This window comes from Trachinotus anak, unplaced genomic scaffold, assembly GCF_046630095.1.
Source record: "Trachinotus anak isolate AG129_WGS33_773 ecotype Australia unplaced genomic scaffold, CSIRO_AGI_Tana_v1 ptg000012l, whole genome shotgun sequence".
In the NCBI taxonomy this organism is placed as follows: domain Eukaryota; kingdom Metazoa; phylum Chordata; class Actinopteri; order Carangiformes; family Carangidae; genus Trachinotus; species Trachinotus anak.
Genome location: NW_027273863.1, coordinates 17437186 through 17443513, shown reverse-complemented (window position 1 = coordinate 17443513; position 6328 = coordinate 17437186).

Genomic DNA, 6328 nt, shown 5'->3' with positions numbered 1-6328 from the left:
CACAGGTCTAAATACAAATATGATAAATTCACTTCTTCCCTTGATACAACACAAGGATGAGTATTGATTTTATGCTCAGTCAAGGCATTTTCCGACAGACAGTGTTTCAGTGTAGTTTCTTTTTCAAGCCATGCAAGCATGGTAATTTGGTTATCATATATGCTTTAAAACAAATCTAATGTACTTTCCACAAATATATATATGAATTAGAATAACTTTATACTACTACAGCATTTAAGAATTACATTTGAAAAACTTCTTAATAATGAAAAATATTTGTAAAGACAAAAGTCCCTAATGAAACCTTAGCAACTTGACATTGTGTCTTGAAAATTTTAATTTTTCAAATGTCACTTTCTATCCATTCAGAGCAGCGAACGAAGCCTCAGCAGCTGACCTCTCAAGCCTCACCGAGGAAAACCAAATGTATCTGGAAGGATGGACAGAAGTGAGATGGACTTGGGTGAACCGACCCTTTAAAGATCCTCTGCCATGCTCTACCCTGAAGAAAATAACAACCAGACAGCAGCCATGCTAAACGCTACCCACACAGTTCACAAACAGTTGCTCAGGTGTCCGGCCATAGTGTGTGCCCTGAAATCACTTCTTCAATCCTGTCTGGAGATTTTCCATTCAAAGGACGAAACCATGCTCTGAATACTGAAATACATTACACAATATCTTCAGCTTTAGATATTTGCCGGTATATTCAGGCTGATCATAAATCAAGAAAACCTGCAGAGGTATGCAGTCAAATAAAAATACCTGTAAGACCAGGCACAAGTCATTTTAACTGACTAAAGATGACAGAGGTGGTGGTGGGGGGGGGGCTACAAAATATATACTGTACTATACACAACAGAGTTTGAATAGTAAACAAAAGCTCCACATTCAACTAATTTAAACAGAGTTCTGTTCATTGAAGTATGTGTGAGAGGGTGTTAACTGCCAGTCAGCTTATAAACACTTTATCTTTATTGTTCTGAAGGGCCCATGCCAGTGTGATGACAGAACCTTATCAGAATGAAATACTGGAAAAACAGTACAAAATATGCATGTAATGCAGACTGGTAGAAATACATTAAAAAAAAATAAAATCTTGAAGAAATCTCTAAGTCTCAAGAAAAAAAAAAAAAGTTGAATCATATAACGTACAGCTAGCGGAGTCAGAGTCAACACTAAGTTTGAGTTTTGATGATTTGAGAGCTTTTACACTGTTCCTGTTCCTCACAAATTGAACTGGGAGTTGCGCTTATTAACACCAAAGAAAACCACATCCTTCTGCCGTCATTTTCAATAAAACTGGTTTACTAATTCCTCAAATAAAAGCCCACAATTACTCCTCACTATTGACAAAAATCCTGAGCTCTGAGAGTCAGAACTTTGGAAGTTCTCATTCCCACGTCATTAATCTGCCACGGACCTGTTCAGTCAGAACCACAAGTGCTGCCTTTTCTCAGTTTAAGTGTCTGTAGCTGCCATTATCTCAGGTGCCAAAAAGGCCTATGAAGCAAAGAAACCTTTTTAAAAGAACTTTAATCATAGTCATGCTAGTTGGAAGAGAACACTAACATTAATTGCCTGCCTCTAGTGAGGCTAGCAGCCACATGCAGCCCAAATGACAGGGGTATTAAAAGAGATGGTTTAATATGTGCAAATGCTGGAGGGCACACGGTGTGTTCTCCCTCACCCTGTTTTGTTGTCCCTATAACTCCCTCAATTTATCTCCTCCGTCTTTATTGCTGTTTTGCTTCCCTGATATTTCTTTATCTCTTGTTATTTCACTCCCTCTTTGTTGGAGATGCTGCAGATGAGTAACCACCCTAGAGAAATACACATTTACACATTACAAATTTTTTGGGACACACTCAAACACTAAAACCCGAAGTATGCCCTTAAAGTCAAATAATCATAAATAATAATCAATCTGTATATATAGCCAGCCGAGTATTTGTTTTAATGTTTGTACTTATTTGGCCAAAAATATTATCTTAAGAAAAAAAGATAAATACTGGCAGCTTTACCCATTGTTAATTTTTTGTGGTTGTCAGTTAATTGTGTTGAGGAACGTGATCAGAGGATTGCCAATTTCTGTGAGTTTTGACATGCCGGTTTGTCACCCCAACTGGATCCACGAAAGAGAAGCAGCTTTTGCTGAACACCTAGAAAACACCTAGTGGGAATCAGCGCTAACGTTGACAAGCTAGGTTAACTAGTATGTATTTTTTGAGTGGACGTTAGCCTGTTAGCCTAGCTTACTAGCCAAACTTAACAGCATCATGTGTCCTATCAAATGTTTAATATTGTAAAGTTAAGTTATATGTGCTCGCTGAAAAAAGGGTATACATGTGTAAAAAATTACAGCGGCCCTGAGAGCTTAGTGCTCAGCGGCGTAATGAAGCACATGCAAACAGACAAAAGTGTGTGTTTTCTGGATTGGATGCTCATTTCTGTATATTGTTGTTTTTTGCAGTGTGTGGAGCTCTCAGGGACACTGTAAAGAAAACATCTTGCAGTTGTTAGCTATACAGTGCTATGACGTGCACCGCTCAGTAGTGCACCACACAAAGCCTCCTAGCAACACTGGCCCTCAAACGTCAGTCGGTTTCTGTCGTGGAAGTGCCGTCTCAGAGGCTTGAAGGTTAAACACTTGTTCCGCATACATGTGTACTCATCATCATAGTTTTTATTAACATAAAACTTGAGGAAAACTCAAATATAAACATGACTTTCATAATGAAATGACAGAACAGTTCACATCCCATGAATTTCTTATATTATTTCAGTGTGTCTTCAGTCTCCTCCCGCTTATTTCCTCCTCTGTCATGATGCATCTTTTCTCTTCGTCTCTTCCTCACTGCAGCCCGTTACAGACAAAGGGGAAGCAATCAGCTCATCGATCACACTAACCTCCCGTGTGACCTCTTGCCAAATGACACCCCCAGAACACCAGGTCTGCTCCATGCTGTTCTTTGTTTGCTCTCTTCCTGTGTTTCTCAGTGCGGCATTGTGGTACTCTCAACAAGTGGCTCATTTAGCTGCTGCAGCAACAGCGGCTTGATGTGTTGAAACATATATCCTGCTCTAAATGGAGGTTTGGTTGCACACAAATATAAATAGTGTTTTCTGTATGTACTCCGGATATCAAACTGTAACATATGTGAAACAGGAAAATGTGGCTGCTGCTTCACTGGGAAAATTTCAAATTCCAGCTCAGTACCTGGCCTTAAATAGAGACGTATCTAAATACAGTCATTTCTACTTTTCAGTGCAGAATTTATTTAGAACAGATGAGAACTCTTCAACCATGATGACCAGCCCTCATATCACTGAAAATATTTACAGTTCTTGTGGCAATAGCTGTTTGGAATAGCCTGCAAACCCATTTTACTTTGCCAGCAGAGCTTGAGAGGAGAGTTTGAAACAGGAGAGAAGAGGGTGAAGAGAAAAGAAGAAAGTGGAGAACAGTTGGGCGAGCCCAAGTGTTAATTTACTTTTAAGAAAAACAAAATGAGTCAGTGGTTCTGATACTTTTTCAGTGAGCCGAGCAGGAATGCAGTGAATGGTAAACAAACCTAATGTGGGATAACTCCTTTTTCTTGACAAAGTAAAGCTTAGTCACTGTTGTTCATACTCATAGATTTATATGATAAAAACGGTCATATGAGTCGTGGAACCCTGATGCGTATCTGAACATGAAGCTGGTTTGGAGGTATTATGTGTATATGCTTTTTTTTGGCTGTCAAGACAGGTGACTGCAGCTTATCAATAGCTACCCTTTAGTTTTGCATTAACTGTTATAGCCTTTTAGTGATGCAAAAAAAAAAAAAAAAAAAATGCAAATGAAGCCACTCAGGAATCATTTGAAGGCGACTCCTTATATCTAAAATAATTAATGTATACCTCCATGGATAGAAATCCTAATTTCCTGTGTAAATAGACATGACATATTTATTTGTTGTGCATGTTGTACGAGTTTTTCAATAAGGCCTGGGTTCAGATTTTGCACTGGCAGTTAGGCAGACATTCGCTGGAGAAGCAAATATCCGTTGGAAAGAGAAATCTCCCCACAGAGGAAAGCTGTGACTCATTCACCTAGAAGAAGAACATTGCTGGTGGCTGAGTCACCGGGGTCACACCCCTACACACACCTACTAGTCACTCAACCAGTTCCCTATCTCTTTCTGTCTCACATGTGCATGCACACAGACACACACACACACACACACACACACACACATACACACACACACACACAAAAGCACAGAGGAAGCAAAAATACACAGATAGAGAGGCAACTTGATGTCCAGCACTTCATTGTTACAGCCAGAGCAAATGTGGACAAATGGTCTCTTCAAAGACACTATGCACTTCATAGCACTAACTTCCTAGTTCACAACTTGATACCTATGGACGTATCCACCTTTCTCTAGTACTGAATTCAATCTGGATCTGCCCTTTGCTATTACATGTTTCAATATATTGTTCAATGGAATGTTAGGGTCGAGGAAATATATATAACCGATTAAACATATTTTACATTCATTTAAGCAAAGGAATGGGTTGACATTTTGTAAAATACACTATTTGCTTTCTTGACTGGCGGTAGATGATACGATCAATATGACTTTCATGTTTGTATACTAAATATGAAGCTGCAGCTGGCAGTCGGTTGGTTTAGCTTAGCATAAAATCTGGAAAGTGGGGGAAACAGCTTCAGTTTTTATGCAGATTAACATGAGCTAATTAAGCAAATTTCCCAAAATGTAAAGTGATCCCCTTACGTATTTCCTTTGTGATTATTTGCATATGTGAAATGGACATGTGAACCGTGTGTGTCGTTGTAAATTACTGAACTTGTAAAGCTGCTGAAAAGATATAATCAGCCACCCCATTGGCTTAAAAGGTTGCTGTAAACCATTTGCAGTTTGCTACGTCATCAAAAACTGCTCCTCCTAGCTTGAATTCAAATTATTTACAATGAATTATCCAGTTCTACACCGTTCATTCATGTATTTAGTGTGGTCTACACACCAGCATATGCCCAAATCCTTTTGTCTGCTCCACAGTGTCACCATTTGACTTTTGACTACAAAATACAAACTTTTTAGTGACACATCTGAAACCAATGGGGCCTGAATTATTCATTCTCAAAAGCCTAAGTTTTACTTTACATTATGAGTGACCATTTAGCATTTAAGCTCAGCGGATGTTGCCCTCCCTCCAAACATACACACGTACAAGTGTGATAAAAGCGTTCATTTGAACTGAGATCATAAGCAGTGATCTGTAAAATTACACAGTGCTAGACCCACCACAAATCATACATCGTCATTATCGTCCCTACTCTATGTAAAACTGCCTTTCATATTTATAATGGTCACACATTTTCCCGCATTATACACTTTCTGCAGCTTTCATCTGCATGCATTAACTCACATCTCAATATGTTTATGATCATATGTTCAGCATGGGTAGACAGTTCAAAGTTCCACGGTTATGCAACGCAGGAACTCATGTCCTGTCAACTCCTGTTAAGAATCAACAGACTTTCAGGTTTCAGCATGTTGAGAGTCACACTGACCATGAATGGTAAGCAGATTTTTACTGAATGAAAAGAATTTGACAGACATATCAGAAGATGCCATCAAGTCAAATGCAAGACTATGAGCATTCACTGAGAACATCTGTCCCATCATACACGCAAAGCAGATTTTTTTCCACTATGGAGTGTACTCAGAGCATCATTTCTTTTCAAGTGATAATTGCACACAAGATTCACAGCTGACACAAACTATGCTCTGATTTCAATCTTATAGCGCTCTCCCCTAGCACCTCTCAGCATCAGGTTACTTCATGGCTGCTTTAGTAGCGCAACATAGCATCCTTTACACATCTCTTGTGTGTCATTAGCTTTATTTGAAAATGTATTTTTACCTGTAAAAATGGGTAACTATGAGCAGGGAAAGTATTATGCGAGGGTGAATATGATCAGATTTACAAAAAGTAGCACACATTGGCAGATATGAATGTGTTTTTGTGAGTTATTTGACATGAATACACGATCTTTCAATGCACTGCCCTGTCACCTTCATTCTCTTACAAACTCAAAATACTGTAGCATCAATTATACAAAATGATGGTGCTTTTTAGATTCCTTCTCTTGGATATTTATTCTAAAGACCTTGTCATCCAAAGGAGTGAGAACTGATTGCATGAAAAATGTACATCTATTCAATAAATTATGGAGAGTGATTGTTTGTCCTTATTGAACTTCATGTCTTTTTTCTTTTTCTGATTCATTAACCTTTAGATAGATAGATACTGT